The sequence below is a fragment of the Melospiza georgiana genome, chromosome 10 (assembly GCF_028018845.1).
Source record: "Melospiza georgiana isolate bMelGeo1 chromosome 10, bMelGeo1.pri, whole genome shotgun sequence".
NCBI classification, from domain to species: Eukaryota; Metazoa; Chordata; class Aves; order Passeriformes; family Passerellidae; genus Melospiza; species Melospiza georgiana.
In genome coordinates, this window is record NC_080439.1 from 24,199,222 (window position 1) to 24,217,511 (window position 18,290).

The following is an 18,290-nucleotide window of genomic DNA, read 5'->3' on the forward strand; positions in this document are numbered from 1 at the left end:
GCTGATGGAATAAAACCTGTCCCAGTTTGAAGATAATCAACAAAGTTAGTCCATGAAACAATTTCTAAGATACAAACAAGATCAAAGCACTATCAGATGTGGACACCAAAAGAGTAGGCTTTCATAATTTAATCTACCAAATTACCAATTTTGAGGCATTTGATTTGTTATTTCTTCAAATTAGAGGCATGATGCTGCTGCTCTTAGTTTTTAATCTCTTAAAAATAGAAGAGATTACTGCCAGAGGAATGTGCTGCTCAGGCAGAGTGATGCTGGTTAACCCTTTCTGTAAATCATTTTAATTGCAGTTTGCTTTTTCTGTGACAATAGAACCCTGTGCTCAGTGTGATTCCAGACAGGTGAGCCCATCAGAGCTGCCTGTGCAGCAGAAAAGATTCCTCATGGTCTTGGCAACTTCTTCCTTTGGTTTATACATTTCTGTCTCATATTTGTCTGCTCTTACTCCTGCTCTCAGCCCAAGCAGGTCCATCCTGCATTTTCACAGTCATTTCATTTCAGGAGACACTGGCTGGGCTGGTGCTTCTCCAGTATCCTCTGGAGAAAAGATAATGAGTCTGGCACTGATAAAAGCTGCTCACCTCATGGCACTGGGTGGAGGAGGCTGGATTATGTGATGGGCAAGTCTGTGTTTATGTATTTCTGATGGGATTAAAGAGCCTGTGTTTGACCTGGACAGTTCCCATGCTTTGGGCTGTTTGAAAAACCTCCCTGGGGGAAGGGAGGTGTCTTCAAGGGGCAGAGAGTTTTCTATTATGTAAAATAATACAGAATAAGCTCTTGTGGTTATAAGTATGTTTTACTGTCTATATTTGCACAGCCCAAATTAATTCAGCATGTTTTCAGGCCAGGAGAACCTAGCTGAGCCCTGCCAGAAGTCAGCAGCAAATTTGGTAGTGGATACATTCTTTTCTTTCAGCAATGAATACACATTAAAGCTCAGGAGAGCAGCCTCTGGTGGGGGAAATTTCATCCTGAAGGGAGATTTGGAAAAATCCCTAATTGTGGGGCAGAGAGCCTGCAAGAAACAATGAGATGATGCATCTGCTGCTGCTGCTCTGCTCTCTTCTGAAAGCTGGTGTTGAAACACTTTTTCCTCTTCTGCTGGCTGACAAGTGCTTATTATGGCCTGATTTTTGGTGAGAGAAGGTTTGGAAGTATTTTTGTTTCTCTTTATCAGAGCAGGCCCCTCCCCAGCTCCCCACACCCAGCTCCCTCCTCCCAAGCACTGCTGGCATTTCATCCCCTGCACTTGGTGCTGATGAGGCAGCAGGGTGTCAGCACACAGCTGTGGCCTTGCAGAAGGACAAGCACCAGCTCACACAGAAAAAGGGAATTATTGTACCCTGCAGTGGTGCAGAGCACACCAGGAGAGCCTGGCCTCCATCTCATTCAGTCATTGTGGACTCAGTGATCTTGAAGGTCTTTTCCCACCTTAATGATTCTCTTTTCACCTGTCTACTGATGAGCACAGGGCAGAAGAAATGGGGAGATATCCTGTGGAAATGTGATCCACTTTCCTCTTAGCAGGAGCAGGACAAAGCTGGAACAAACAGGTGCTCAGGACAGCACCTCTGTCCTTCCATCACTGAAGAGTGTGTGCCACCCACCCCATTTCCCACTCATTTAACCACATCACCAGAACTGGAAGCAGGGAAATGTGGTGTTTTGGTGTTTTTTAATTTAAAATATCCAGATAGTTAACAGGCCTTTGGAATCTGCCTCACCCATTTGTTAAACACACATAAAAATAACAACCCTGCTGTTTTTTGAGGTCCCAAGGGAGCTGCCTGAGCTAAGCCCCAGCACAAGGAAGGCAGTGCAGGAGGAATGCCTGGAAGAGTTTCACAGCAGGAAGAAGAAATGATGAAGCACCTCAGCTGATGGTTGCTGGGCTCTGGCAGCCTGCAGCTCCATGCCAAGCTGCTGGGTTTATATCAGAGGAACTGCAAATTGTGCCTGGGCTGAATGATGGAGCTCTGCTGCAGTGTCATCCCTTGGTGGGGTGGGAAAACCTACTGCCCCATCCTTCTTGAGATAAGAGAAAGACAAGCCCAGCCATACCAGCTCAATTAGCCTGCAGTTTTCCATATAGCCATACAGTCAATTAACCAGAGATGAAAACCTGAGAACATTCATTTTTCTGTCAGGATCCTCTCTCACACAGCTGTGGTGCTGTGAGAAGCTTCCCTTTGTTGATGCCTGGAGGGGCAGCCCCTGCTGGGTGTCTGGAGCAGCCACAGCTCTGTGTTTTTCTGGCTGGGTAGAGCAGGGAGTGCCATGCTCACTGCACTGGCAGTGGCACTGTTGCAGGTAGCATGTAAAGCACTACAATTAGCTCCAGAGGGGCTGAACATGTGTTTTACAGTCCCATTCATAACAACCAGCTATTTGTTATTGCAGCATATCAACAGGGCTGCAAGCTCTCAGGTGGATCCAGGACATGAAATTATAGATCAGAGGTGTGCTGAAAATTGGAAGAAGAGAAAGGAATTATTTGTAAAATTTCCTGATCTTACAAATACATGAATTTTCCTGGGGGCAGTTTGTTATCTACTATTTGCTGTGTGCAAACAGCAATGTACCCTTGGGACATTGGGGACCTCTCACCTTTCATGCTTGCCACCAGAAACCTTTTCTGTGTGTTGCTGAGGGTGGATGTACAAAGCCACAGCACTTTGTTCAGCACTGCCTGGGGCTCAGCAGGATGAGCCCTGATGAACAGGGAGAGACTGGCAGCAGCAGCATGGGACAGTTAAAGTCAATGCTCCTAAAAATTGCCTTTCAAAAAAAACCACTTCCAAATCGGTCTGAAGTGATTTAGAAAATGTTTGTTTCATGTTCAACCAACAGCTGAAATACAAAGGCTGAAATACAAATATCACCCCTAAATAACTCCCACAGGAGTGGTGACACTGAAGAAGCACAAAACCCACGACAGGCAAAGGCAAAACAAAAGAAAAATGCAAACAAAGACCCCCAATCCCACCAAGTTCAGTTCTCAGAACTCGTTTAACTTGTGTGACCTCTCCCTTTGACTCCTGTAAGACAATCAGCATGCTGCAAATTAAGCACAGGCACAGATGTTGTTCCTGAAAATGTCTATTTGTGGAACAAATTATTTATAATGGGAAATGGCATCTGTGTCAATTGAGGAAAGCACCAGGCGAGGATAATGGGTGCTTTATAGTCTGAGGTGCTGTGGGGCCCAAGGTGAGCTCCCCATGGGTGGGGGTGGCTCTGCAGCCCTGGGGAGGCACAGAGGAGTCACAGCCTCCCTGCTCCTTTCCTCAGGATGCTCAGTCTGTCAATCTAGGGCCAAGTCTATCATTCTACTAATTTTAGTGGGAGCCTTTTTTGCATCACCAAGCCCCAGGCCTGCCTTCTGCAGTTTAAGGAATATTTTATATGTAGAAGTAGAAATCCTATGTGATCATCCTGAAATTCTTTTAGGAATTACTGGCACTCAATTGTAAGATTATGAAACAGCAAAGAGGAGGGAATAAAACTCTGGAAGTATAGGGAGAGAAGTTTCATATTTTAAATTCTAAAATATTTAAGGTCTTTGATTCCAGTAAGTTTAGTTGGGGTCCTCTGCATGCCTTCCTGACCTCATCTATAGAGTAACTCCTGAAGTTGCAGAAGTCTCCGAGCCTTAATATTAAATTTAAATATTTAAATTTAATATTAAATTTTGCAACACTTATGACTGCAAGCAGCCAGAAGCTGCCGGGCAGCTTGTGAGCCACAGGAGGGGAAAGCTTTTGGTGCCATAAAATCATTCTTATTTCCTCGTTCCCAGAAAATAGGGCTGCAAATGCAGTGTTCACATATGGGCACTGCCAGCAAGGGCTGTGAGATTAACCTTCTGTGCTTGGGGGTATTTACTGTTGTGCTGATGAATTCTAATAATTAATAGCAAAAGCTTTAAGAAAAACAGGAATTTTGGTTTGGAAACAATGTTTATGTGTGCACTGTTTAAATCAATAGCTTTTTCTTACTAATGGTAGCACAGTGGAGTAATTGCAAAACTCACTATTGTGACAAATTGATGTTTTTCATATCAAAACAAATGGAAATCTCAAAGATGACTGGATTAAATTGAAGAAGCCAATATTACAGCATTTTTATTTGCTTTTATGTGTGGAAATTCAGTGTCATCTAATTTTTGCTACTTTTTGTGCAATCTCATGTTTGTTGAAAGCGCCGCTTTCCAATCTTCTTCTCCTTCCCCAGGGATAGCCCAGTGTTAAAACCCTAAAACACACATAATTTTTCAGTAAAAGCAATTACTGGTTTTGCTTTGTTTATGGTGGAGATCAGCAGTACTTGATAGCCTACCTAAATTATCACAGATTCGATTTTTATGTAGTGTGAAATTATTGGCGAATCAAACTCCCCACCGTGGCAGATGACTCAAGATTGCAATAAATACTCTGGATGAAGAATTCTACTACTAAAGGATGTTCTTCATGCCCTCCTCTTACCTACTAAACACTTCCTCAGGATCAGTGGGTGTTGTAGAAGTCAGAAAACGTGCAGGGAGCTCTGATCCCTGAGCCCTGCAGTGAGGGGGACGTTCAGGTGGTGCTGGTTGATGTTTCCTCACATTGGGGCAATAAAAAGGAGTTTTGTGTTGGAAAAAGACTTTGAAGTGAGACACCCTGGGATGGTGTGCACTCTTATCTGTGCAATAAATTTGTGATTTTTATATTCAGTGGCACATGGTTACTGAAAGGTCTCTGAATTGCTGAAGAAAAGTCATTTAATTGAAGTCAAACATCAAAATATAAGGCAGACCCAAATATAAAGAAATTAAGTATATTCAGCTGATCTTATTCTAGCAAGGGGTTTATTTTTAACTTTATGATTATGTATTTTTATAGTGTCACATCAACATAAAGGGCTTTTCTTCACAGCAAGAGCAGAACAGAGGAAGTTCAAATAAATGAGATCCAGTGTCCTTCAAGGAGGCAGTGGTAAACATGTTCTGAAAGATGGAAAAGTTCAAATATAAACTAACTATTCTTGCTGTGGAGAGAGAAAAGAAGCCATGGATTATGTTTGAGAAGACAGCTGGTTAAAGACCAAAATCAGTATTGTTGTCCCCAAAGTCTGCCACAGTGATATTTGAGAAAGCCATTCAAGCCTCACGTGGCACAGACAGACAAAAATAAATCTGATAGAGCAAATTCAGTTCAAAACCAGACTGCAGAAGGCCTTCAGATACATCAGAGCCTCACTAGGAAAAGGAAAAAGATGAGGGGGAAAGGAAGAAGAAGAAGATTTTGGGGAGAAAGTTCCACAAAACTAAAGCCAGTGGCTGTGGTTGTGCAAGTGGCACTCCCAGGCAGGCAGGGCACTTGCCTGGGGTCTGTGTGGGGTTCTGCCCTCTTGGGAGCCATTGTCCCACCTCTGTTAGCACTGCCTGTGCCTTGGTGGCCTCGGGAGCTTCAGATCAAGTTAGTACAGAGCACGAGTCCTGTGGTTCAAGCTACACTTGTCTGGCAGCTGATTGTCACCCTGCTAATGAACACCAAATAGTTTTCTTTTTAATAACAGTGCTTTAGCATCATGGTCCAAGTGTCAGCCTGAGCAAACCTTTAAAACAGCCTATTTTAAGGGGATTAGAAACAGGAGTGCTGTTAGATCAGACCAGGTGATAGAAATGCCAAGGGCTCAAGCAGTAATTGGACTTAGTTCAAGCTTTCAGTGACAGAACCGTAGTTCCAAAGTGCACACTCCACTTTTGATCGTGTGTGTGTTCTCCAAGTGCTCTCATCCCAGTTTCTGTCCCACAGCCCTTGCATGCAGAGGCAGAGGAGCAGAGAGGAAGGGCATGGCTTGCTCTGCTTGGGATTGAACCCCCATTTTTGTCTCCCACCTTCAGGCTGAATCACCAGGATTTGTGGTGTTGGTGTTGTGGTCAAGGAGCCCTCAGGGACCAATTGCCCCATACTGAGGTGCAGAGAAGCTCCACACCTGTGCAAGGGAGATACAGGCTAGAATTAAGGAGGATGTTTTTCACAGAAAGAGTGGTCAAATACTGGAATCATCTACCCAGGGAGGTGGTGGAGTCACCATCCCTCGATGTGTTTAAGGGAAGAGTGGATGTGGCACTTGGTGCCATGATCTGGTTGAGGTGTTAGAACATGGGTTGGACTCAATGATCTTAAAGGTCTCTTCCAACCAAAAAATTTTGTGATTCTGTGATTCTATTCACAGGCAAATGCAGGTGACTTCTGTTCCCAGTCACTTGCATTCAGGTGCTTTCCCCTGAAAAGTGTCAGGAGGAGTGGAACAGGTCCTGCCCAGAAGGTGCCTGTTAGACTGGAGAAAGTAGTGCTGTGGAATTTAAAATTAAAAAATCAACATGAAAATGTTCTGCTTTAATATTGTTACAGATTAGTTCATTCTAAGGCAGTTCTTTAAGGAAACAGCTTTTGCTTTCTCATTTGTTAAGGATGACTTGGTACAGTAGTTTCCATGGGTACACTAGGGTCATTTATTCCATAGATCTCTTATAAATAAGTTGCAGCAGCTATTTGGCATCTTGTTCAGGACTCATTTTAGCTTCTGGACGTGCAGCACCATTCTGCTGATATTTTATGACCATATTTGCTATTATTTTTTAACATATTATCCAAGTGGTTCCATGAGCACTAGAACTAATGAAATCTGTTTTTCTAGGGCTTTGTATTTCATGCACAATTGACTTGCATGTCAGAGAAGGAGCAGGATCCCACTGAAGCTGTTCCTGAACTCAGTGTGTTTGTAGAGGCCGCCCCTGCATGTTCTTGTAGGAGTCAGTGAGACAAAGGCTCTCTGAGCCTTTCCCATGCAGAAGTTCTTGGCTCAGAGGGTGCTGAGGCCCTGGCACAGTTGCCCAGAGAAGCTGTGGATGCCCCATCCCTGGAAGTGTTGAAGGCCAGGCTGGACAGGGTCCTGAGTGACCTGATCTCTGCTGGGTGCCATCCCTATCCATGGCAGGTGGGTTGGAGCTAGATGATATTTCAGGTCCCTTTAACCCAAACCATTCTGTGATTTTATGACTCAGGACAGCACACTGAGGGTGTCTGTCTCCTCCCTGGCCTGCACTCCTTCATTTCCCAAGACTGGTAGGGGTGTGTTAATGCCCATCTCATTCAGACTCTTTGGCAGTCCTGCTTTGAATCCACCAGCATGTTCAGGCCCACCCTAGAGGATGGACTAGCATAGACAAGAAACTCTGCTCTTTTTTCCCCCTTTCTTTTAACTTGTTCAGTCCACTTGCACAGATTTCCACGTGCACATCTGGGCTGGTTCCAGAGATGTTACAGACACATTACACACTGCCAGCTGTGTGAGACTGCACACAAAAAAACCTCACCAAGGAGCATCAGCCCCTCTGTCACCAACTCAGCAGCTGCAAACACCTGCAAGGACTTCTTCCCTGTTTCCAGCCCCACAAAGCAGCAGTGCCACTGCAGAACACTGATGAAGGGAGCTGGAGCAGGAGCAAGCTCCCAAGTGCCAGGAGTTTCCTTCCCCAGGCGTTTGTTATGGAGGGTCCCATGAGAGTAGCATGTTAATTTAATTAATTGAGGGGAGACACAAGCTTGAGGCCTCCATTTGTGTGATGTAAGCAAGTAGAGATGGGTGAGTGAAAGAAAACATCTCTGGGTACGTGGCAGAATTTCCACGGGGTGCAGAAGGAAGGCCTGGGCAGGTGGATCATGCAGAGCAACTCCTCTGTTGGTTGTGCAGGAGGATGATAACAGCCAAGGATCAAGGCAACAGGGTCAGAAGCTGTGAAGGATGAAGGTTTGGTTATCTGCAGTGTGAAATGGGGTGGGGGAGAGTCTCCTCATAGATCATTGCCTCACTGATATTGGCACACAGATGCCACCCCTTCCTTGTAGTTCTTGTCCTTTTCTGTGTGCAGAATGCAATGCTGTGGGTCCTACAGAGTGCCAGAGGGACACAGAGGGACCCAGGGAGCTTGGAAGGAACTGAGATTACCCTGCAATTTGCTAATCAACAGTTGAGCTACTCTTTCTCTCCTCAAAGAGATTAGAGCAGCATAAACACAAAGTTGCCGAGCATGTAGCTGAAATTGGAATTAAAAGAGAAGGAAATCAGCTCTGTAAATTGTTGGTTCTGTACAGCAGTTCCAGGGTGTAAATGGGGATTTGGGAAAAGGCACTGTGACAGCATGTGGCAGTCAAGGTCTGGTCCTCCTCCAGTCAGCTGCTTCCACATCTGTGGTTTTTAGGGCTGGGAGTGCTCTTCTGCTCCCCCAAACATTGGGAAATGTCATTCAGTTTGCTTTCTGCTATTTAAGCTGCACAGAATTGTACTTATGTCCTTTTGAAAAGCTCACACAACCCAAAATTGGTTCCTCCAGACACAGATTGGCTCACTCAGAGACATTCTCTGGGGAATATCCATCACCTCACCACTTGTATTTTCTCCTGAGCACACCAGGAATTGATATGGCTGTTTTACAGTCAGCAAGTTGAAAGCAGAGTTCAGCTGAAACAGCTGGGTGGGCCATTGATCTGAACCCAGATGGAGCATCCTGAGGGAATTAAAGGCAAATTGTCGAATTACCCAGCACCACAACAGGCACGGAAAAGTCAATTTATAGGATGGGCTCTCCTTACCAGAGAGCCTTAATGAGGGCACTGCTCAGGCTGCCTTGTTATCTATTGCCTCTGCCCAGAGCTGACACTGAGCTGCATTTATTACAGTTGTTGTTTCAGTGGTAGTATGAGATAACTCTGTAGGTTTCCATGGATTCACTGCCAGGCAGAGGAGATGTTCAGGTCTCACTCACTGGTGTGTTTGTAAAGAAAAAGCTGGATCTGTGTCACCTGGAGAAGCTGTTACTGAGCTGGGCCATGCCATGATCTGCTTCACCCAGTGTGAGCTCCTGGCCAGAGAGCACCTCTGCACATCAGCAAACAGTGGTGCAGCACTCAGCTTCTCATTAACAGGAGCTACATAATTACTGTCCTAATTAAGTAATCACTGAGCTTCTGGGTTATGGAAGATCTCTGGAGATGCACTGAGGCACAGCAAGGTCACAGGAGGGTATCTGCATCAGGAAGGGGGGCAGTGCTGGAAAGAGGAGCTTGGCCAAGCCCCAGTGCTGTTTGTAGGAGGCTGCAAGTGCCCCATCCCTGGTGGGCCAGGCAGGACCCAGGGCTGGCCCTGGGCTGGGTTTGCTGGGCCTGTGCTCTGAGCCTTCTTTTCCCACAGAACAAAATCCACTCTGGTTTTTACCTTGATCTTGAGAGTATCCTGGGCCAATTAGTGTAATGGCAATTAGTGAGGTGCACCCTGGCTTACAGAGAAAGCTCCAAAGGTATCCTGTGTGCCTCTGCCCCAAGAATGTTCTGTTCTGGTACCCTGGATGGCTTGTTGGCTTTGTTTCATGTCCACCCAATGGACTTGGTTGTTGTTGTTTGTTTTTTTCCTGATTTGATCATCTTCTGCATTTATTTTAGTCCTCAGCATCCAGGACATTTTTTAACAGGAGGCAGGCTTTCCATAGTTTAGCTGTTTAAAATAGTATTTCCTTTTGTCTGTTCTAAATCTTCTGCCAGATCTGAGATTATTTTGATTGGCTTCAAACATTTGTGGTTAGAGGAAAAGGTGGATGACAGCTGCTTGTCAACCTCTCTGCATCCCTAGAAATTCATTAATTTATCAAGGTGTTTAATGAGGATTTTAATCTGTATTCATAGGGGGATATTTTAAGGAGCTCAGGGTTTGTTACTCATGTCCAATTCACTGGTGCAATGTACTTCAGATAAAAACCTGACAGGAAAAAAAAGAAAGTTTTATGTTGGTTAAGTGAATCAAGCCCATGCTTTTAACAAGTATCCATTTCTCCCATCATCCACATTTGGACCAGAGCCAGAGATGCTTCAAAAGCAGCAGAAACCCCAACTCAGGCAGGAGGAGCATGCCAGCATCTCAGGGTAACCAAAGCCTTTTTTTAGTTGTTGTAAATGAATTTTTAAAAAGAGGAGCACGTGTAATTTCCTCTCTGCTTTTTCCCAAGTGTAGCTGCAGCCAGAGTTCAGTTAACCATTCCAGTTCCCAGCTAATATTTTATTTAAGTTGCATTTTGATCTCTGTTCCATAATCTGGGTGTCAGCCAGGGATGGGTGCAGATGTCCTCAGTCACTGATGTGTCCAGGGACAGTCCTGAGAGGCACAAGGCACCCAGGCACGTTGGCTTTTAAGGTTTTATTGTGCTTTGAAATTATTTATGTTTGATTGACACAAATTTCAAATATGTCTGTAATGTGTAGATCTCAGAATGGAATTAGTGAGGATGGGAGATGAGACATTTCTCAACTCTTTGCAGACTCTTTCCCAAGCCATTGTGTTTCCTCCACATGAGGTTGAGATGAGTTTTAAATGTCCATTGGCAGTGTGGAGGTGACTGCCAATATCCCAAAGCAAATAGATTTTGTGGCAGATTTTCCATGCTGGGACTTATACACAAGTAATAAATCATGCCAGTAATATGTAATGTGTATAGTCCACAAACTAAAGAAAATAGGTTTATGTCAGTTAGAAAATATATTCAGACATAATAGTAAAAGGTGTAAGTACTGGACAAGGTATTTTTTCTACCTCAATGAAATTAAGCAAAATCAGCCAGCAGTAATTCAGTTGATGTACAGTACAGCTCAGGTGGCTGTAGGTTGTGGTGTCTCAGTGTTTAACTCATTCTGATTTTGAGCTGATTCTCTTCATGAAGCTGCAGCACCAGCTCAGGGAACAGGACACTGAGCTAGGGCTGGTCTGGTGCCACATCTGCATCCATCCATTTAGAAAGAACTGTTCCCACTTAGGTGCTTTTCTGTGATCCAGCACTCCCTGAGTGCTCAAGCACCTCCCCTTGGCTTCAGCCAGCCCCACCTGGGGTATTCAGCAAAGCTCCCAACTCAGAAAATCCACTGGTTTTATCCCAGTCTGTTACAGCCACTATAGGCCTAGCAACCTTTAAAAAAACCAACAAACGCCTTGAAGGTAAAGGTTGGATAAGCTGAGCTTAAATCTCCCTTTAGGATTGCTTTTTAAGTGACTTTGTATTTTAAAACAGAAATAGTTAAATGGTGCTAGGGTCTTTTGAAAATCTGTCTTTATCTAGATTTTTGTCTTTGGATAAGGTGAAATTAGAGGTGTTTAACAGAGCAGATGCCATCTGATGGAGCAGAAACTAAAATTTGCTAATGAATTTATTATTGTAATATCTGCCAGAGAACATGAATTTCTTTTCCTCAACAACTGGTAAAATTTGCTTCTTTTGAAGCAGTCACCTGGGGAAAGAAATACCATGTGGTTATCCCTAGGAAAAATCCCCATGCATTGAGGGGGGGCTTTGTTACCCACATCCTTCTGACTGTTCCAAATTTCTGAAAGTGTGCTGTGATTAACTATTAATAATAAATATAGATATTTTTATCATTAATAAATATAATAATATATTACTATAGTATATTAAGATATTGGTAGTATATGTTTCTATTAATTACTAATGATACATATAAATAATATTAATTACTATTATTTTAGAGGATCTGTATATACGATAGCCCTATTTAATCTCTATTGAAATAGCCATTGAGACTAATTTTAGATTCCAGGAACAGATGTGCATGTCTGTATGTACATTCTGCCCACTCCCAGCTGTCAGAGGTACACCTGTGCTGCATTCTTCAGGCTGCATCTCAACATCAGCTGTCTGCAGCCATCTCTACCTATTTCTTCTTTTCATGCTGGTTCCATGGGAGCAAAATATTTTCACAAAGAGGCAAGTTATTTTCTGAAGGCACTGAAGGAGAGAACACTAGAGCTTAAGGGCTTTATACAGACTTAGATAAACTCCTGCAATAATAACAGGGGAACTTAGCCTGTCTGGAATATTATCCCCACAGCCAGTAATTCCTGTACTCCTTTTTTCCTTTGGGAAAGCCCACATGTCACATACTGAAGATTTTTAGAGATTCAAGGACCATGTGTCTTAGATACTCTAGACTGCAAAAATGCAGTGCCAAGCATAGATCCAAATGATCTAATTAACCCAACAATAAATAGATTGTCTAGAGGCCATTCAGAGCAGAGGGCAGCACTAATGAAGAAGATAAAAAGCCAGTTCTCACTGCCACAGCTTTTGCAAAACTCAAACAAGGAGTTTTGATCTGTAAAACCATGTAATGGGGATGCTCAAGCACCTCTGTGAATGCAGAAACAAACCATGGGGTTGTTTCCTCTGCTTTTTTTGCAGAGACAAATACATTTAATTCTAAAGAAGTGATAATTCACCAATATTTTTCTCAATTAAAATAATACTGCAAAGAGCCTGACTGAATGACAAATTGGTTCATGGTATATTTAATAAGGAAGGAAGAAGCTGAAATATATATATTGAAATATATAAAGGCTTCATTATTTTTAGCCCAAGCAGTGCAGATGGGAGCAAGGGCAGCACCCTGAGGTGTTGTGCAGGTTAAGGTGCAGCTCTCTGGAGCTTGCTGAAAGGGGCATGTCTGGGTTTGAACAGCCAGGTGTCTGCTAAGGAAGGCAGGAGCCTGCCCTGAAATGGAGAATGTAAACCCCCTCCCTAGGAATTGTTATAATTTTGAAATTAAGGGGCAAAGGTATGGGAGCAGGAATAACAGTTCTTTATTAGGCAATTAAAAAAAATCTAAAAAAAAACAAAACCAGAAAACCCCAAAACCAACCAAACAAACAAAATCCTAGTAATATAAAACAGCCCTGACAGAGTCAGGATAGGGGAGGTGTCCCAGCCCCATCCCTCCTGCAGTGCCAGCTGTGGCTCTGCTGCAGCAGGGATCCTGCACAAGGGGGGAGTTTTCCTCTGCAGCTCCAGGGCTGCTGCAGATGGGCCTGGGCTCCCTCTGGCCATGCAGGGCAGCAGAAAGCTGCTCCTCTGGCAGTGCAGGGGGCAAAGGCTGCTGTGCTGTGCCAGGCTCAGATTGGATCCAGGCAGGAATGCTTGGCTCCTCCCCTGGGCGGAGCATCTCCCCATGGGATGCTGGGATTGGCTCAGCCCTGCAGGGACACTCAGTGGCCATGGACAGCAGAGATCTCCTGCAGGGAGGGTTGGCTGGGGGAGAGAGAAAGGAAAAACTGCCCCAGGGACAGCACAGAACTGCCCCAGCTCTGACAGGTGGGGATAGAACACACACCCCCATTTCCAACCTGAGACAGGACAGAAAGTCAAACTCATCCTCACTGAGGCTGGCTGGGATGGTGTTCCTGGGAAAGTGACAACCTTTGTGAGCACATCCCAAGCAGATCCACTGCTTGTCTCGTTCCTGCCATGTCTCTGCAGCTCCTCACCAGCTCCAGTGCTCAGCTGGAATAAAGGAGTGAAAAATCCCTTTGCTCTAGAGGTGTGTGCTGTAATCCAGGGTGTATATCACACCTTTTAAAACTGCCAGCAACCCTCAGTATTGTTAAACATCTGAGTTTATTTTACCCTTGGAGAAATGGAGCCCTTCAGGTCTTACTGAGTAAACCTGGAAAGGAACAGGCAGTATTAGCAATTAATTTTAGTGCCTTTATGTTCCTGTCAGTGATAGCTGTGGTGCTTATTGCTTTGCCTTTAAATGCAGGCTTTCTTGGAGGAGAAAAATGAGAGCTAAATTTATCTCACAAAATTTCATTTATCCAAAAGTTCAGCTTGCTCTGGCTCAGTTATCCCAACTCCTACTACAGTCCAGAGGGAGAGGAGTGGCTGTAAAGAAGAGCTCAGCTCATGATAAAGAGGGAGGTGCCTGCCCTTCCTCAAGTGAGGACTGAGCTGCCAGGTCAGACTCGACTCCCAGGTTATGAATCCCACCCACACATCTCCCCAGTCCTTATCTAACAGAGAGGTTGCTCTGAAATCTGTTTGATAAGAGCCTGCTAGGGCAATATTTGCAGTTCATCATTTGCTGCAAGTCTCTGGTTGTAGCATAGGTACATTTAGAAAGTGCCATGATTAAAATCCCTGCCCAGCTCAGATCCCAGGAAAACACGTGGGTAAAATAATCTTCAGATTCACATCTCTTGTATTTGCTTATCCCACCCTGGATGCAAACAGAGCAAATCCCCTACAGAAGGGCTTCCAATCTGTGAGGAGATTTCCTCACAGCAGCACAGCTCTTCATTCTCTGCCAGGCAGGCTGGAGAGCAGGGTTGGAATTAGATGTTTGAAAACCCTCTGTGAACAGTCTGGCCTAGGAGCAGCAGTGCAGCCCTGCTGACCCGCTCACAGCCACACAAACTGGGCACACCTCGATGCCACCTCCTGTTCCATCACCCCACCCCTGGAGCACCAGTGCCCTCACCCCACACTGTTCCCAAGTTCCCAACATGGAAATTCCAGGCCTAAGCTACCAAAAACCTACCAAGCAGCTGGCAGAATGTGTTGTGGCATTTGATACCCCAGGGGCTGTGTGGTGCCTGAATTCCTCTCCAGGCAGGTGCAGGCTGCTTGCTCCAGCTCCCTCCTCACCCTTACACTGCCCGGCAGGAGGGAATGCTGGAGCAGGCTCAGGTGCTCCAAGGGAGGGGAAGTGGTGCCTCAGGTTTTAGTTTTTATCTTTTTCACATTCTGTGCTGCTTTATTATGTACTTCTGAGCTTCATATTAGGGAATGGTGAGCTCTGTGCACAGAGCAGGGAGACAAAACAATTCCTGCTCCAGCTGGGCACCAAGGACAAATGATCCAAATCTCAGCCCAGGAGCACAAACACCGTGGGCTGGAGAGAGAAAAACAAGCAGGGTGGGACTGCCTGGGCCAAAGCTGGAATGGGACAATGAACTGCAAGGTGCAAATGGAGCAGAACTGATCCCAGGGACAGAGCCCGTGCCCAGTTGTGCATTTTGGGCCCATTTTGGTTCATCTTGGGTGCAGCCCTGGCTGGGCTCTTGTGCTGCCCAAGGTGGATCCATTGAGGCCTTTTAACAAATCCCTGCTTTATTCTTTAGCTCTGTCTGGTCTCTGTTCTAGGTCAGCCTGCACAGGGCATCAGTGATTCCTGTTAGTGCTGCAGTCTATCACAGGCTTTGCTGTCCTGCCCCTCCTACAGATCATTTTGTGTTCTTTACCCCCAGCTCCAAGTGTCTCTTGTCTCTGAAGATTTGTTGAACTTGAGTTCAGGGGTGTCTTAAGGTTTGCCCAGAGCTGTTTCCAAGGGTCATGAGGATGGAAATACTGAGTACTGGGATTATCAAAGCCTGAAGTGGTTTCTTCACCAGCCATGTTTTAGAGAGAGCTGCTGCTGGGGCTGGAGAGGCTCTCTGTGGCTGTGCTTGTGACACCCAGGCTTGTTGCTGTCACCTTGGGTGACACCCTGTTGGGCCCTGGTGCTTGTCAGGACAAGCAGAATATCCAGCTTCCCCCTGTTCCTGGAGTAAGGGCAGCTCTTTCCTCTGGGGAGCTTCCCTGCCAGGGAACATCCTCCACTCCTTGCTGTGATAGCTGCATCCAGTCTTGCTTCACTTAGATAAAGGCAACCTGTCTTGGAAAACTGTACAGACAGAGGAAAGGCAGTATGCAGAAGAAGAAATAGCTGCACATTATTACATCTCTCTGCCATTGAACACCATGAAATGAAAATGTTATCCAGGTCCTGGCAGGAAAAGTGCACATGCTTTGGAGTGGCAGGAGGTGCTTCCTCCCAGGCAGAACTCCTCTTCTCACCAGCAGAGCCCTGCTCCAAACAGCATTTCCATGCAACAGCATCTCTCCTTTGCAGGGGGAGGTTTTTGTTGTTCTCTCAAAAAGCTCTCCTTTTCCCTGCCACAAGAAGCAAGCTGTCTGCTGTGTGTCCCAGTCTAAACCAGTTTAAGAAAGACCAGCTTTTGCTCTTACCCAAAGGCAGCTTGAGTCAGAGATTGCAGAGATTCTGTCAAATCCTATATCCAAAGCTGCTTTCACTGTTGCTCATGTCTGTTCTGTCAGCTAATCCATCTCAGGAGACTTCAAAGACATTTGCATCTGTGTCTTGAGTAGTTAATTAAGCTGAAGAAGATGGAAATTAGTAAAGGAATTATCAGGTGAACTAGCAAAGGGGGAGGCAGCAATACACTGTGTTGAAAGATGAGCTCCTGGCCTGGAGGGAGGTCCCAGTTGTGGCTCTCAAGACAGGCCTAGACCCCATCCTAGTTAACAGCCCCATTAAAAACGGGCACAAATGATAGGAAATGCAGTCATGAGATTAATTGGTGGCATAGTGCTGGGAAAAGTTGTCACTATTGAAGAGGATAGTGGATAACCATGACAACCAAAATAATAGAAATAGGATGAAATTCAATATTTCAGAGTTAGGCATACAGCTAGGGATTAATTGGTTGGAAATAGCAAGGGGGAGAATTAGGGATGTACCAGTTGGTGGCAGAAAGTCTGTGAAATGCTAATGTGATGTGTTCCTAAAAAAGGCAAGTGCAGTCCTTGCAGGATTCACAGTGTTATTGCCAGTGAAGGAAAGGAGTTGTTCTTTGTGCTTCTGACCACCCACACCTAGGAAGAGTTAATGCCAAGCAGGAGAGGTGCTGGTGGAGTGATCCAGAGGACTGGAGAGCCTGTCAGGTGTAAAGAGGGGAAAGTACCTTCATTTGTGTAGGAAGGCAACATAGATGCTGAGAAAGTGTGAGACTTGGTGAGTAAATGTCTCAAAGAGTGAACTCCAGGGGAAAAAGCCCAACAATTGAACTACAGCACCATATTGGCAAAGACGAAGTGGATAAAGAAGGAACTTTGACCAGAAATTGAGAAAAGAAATCCTCCTATCAGAGGAGGTGCCCTGGACCAACCTTCCAGCAGGACTGAGGTCAAAGTCTTGAAGTGCTTTTGTGCTGTGCACTGAGCAGCTTTAGGAGAGTACAAAACTGATCTTCCATGGCAGAGCTGGCACTCTGTGTCTCATTGACCCACAACATCTCTTCAGTTCTGTGTTCCCACCCTGTTCTCAGCTCACACTCCCAGGACACACTGTGCAGAGGAAATATCAGTCAAGTGGCTCTTTGGAGCAAATCCTAAAAGTTTTGAAGTTGTATTACCTGAAGGCATCATAATTCTTGCATCCTAGCACATTCATAATTCTTGCTTCCCAGCACATTCATTCACACCACTCATTCTTTGACTTCTAGGGAAAAGCTGGTTTTATCTCCATTTTTTGGGGCTTTTGGTTTGGTTTGGTTTGGTTGGGTTTGGTATTTTGCAGTGTGAGTCTTGGTTTATCTTGATGCCTCTTTGGTCACAGCCACCAAGCAGGGGCGTTGGGAGGGATGTACATGGGAATGATCCAGAAGAGAGCAGAGAGGGATTGTGTTCTCCAGAGGGGCTCAGGACACAGCCCCAGAGCAGCAGTTTTACAGGAGTGTGCAGCTGTGAGGAGAGAGGGAAATGGCACCAGCATTGCTGCATCCAGGGCTGTCTGCTCGTGGAGCTAAGTCTCTCACTGGGGTTATTTCCTGTGGAAGGACACAGCCAAGGTGTGAACAAGAGTCAGTCACTCCTCTTGGATTCATATCAGCCCTTCAGCACAGCCATGGCTAGTGCTTAAATTAGTAAAAACAATTTTATAAATAAAGTGTCATTGTACTTGCTGAAGTGAATAAAATAGGCATTAATGCATTAGATTTGGATTTTAATGGCTTAAACCTGTTGCTGAGTTATTCCCTCCTAATAGTAGGTTAACTGAAAACCAGCATTAGAACCACCTGGAGAAGCAAACTGGTGTTGGGAAGTGCAGCAGGGCATTAAAGGGAGCTCACCCAGGGAAAGACTCTTCCTCAGACCAGCAGGGCTGGCACTGAGCAGGAGCTCTGCTGTAGCAGACACCTCCATCTCCTTCTTTCCCTGCTCTGGCTGGGGCTCAGGACAGCACAGCAGCAGCTGCATTTCCTCTCCTGTTTCAGTCCAGTCCTGACACACCACAGTTTGTTCACAGAGTGTTTGCCCAGCCTTCCTCCCGAGCTCCATGGCTCTGGCCCTTCTTGAATTCCACCACAGGCTCATGTGCTCACTCAAAATTGAGAAATTGATCCTCCAGACTGAGGATCTGATACTTCCTCTTCCTCATGGTGTTGCCCCACCTCATGGTGTTGCCCCTTCCTCCTCCTCATGGTGTTGCCCCACCTCCATCTGTCCTGGCAGTTCATGCATGGCAAGGCCCTCGGACCACAAACAGAGCTCACCAGGCAAAGCTGTCTGGGCAGCAGGAGGGTTTTGATTTGACCCATTGCTGCAAAAG

General features: G+C 45.3%; 1 protein-coding gene across 1 annotated transcript in view; it reads left to right on the forward strand.

Moving 5' to 3' along the window:
- The window catches only part of GPC1 (glypican 1), a 211,003-nt gene that overhangs the window by 158,583 nt on the left and 34,130 nt on the right, over positions 1–18,290 (forward strand). The gene's annotated exons all lie outside the window — the stretch shown is intronic.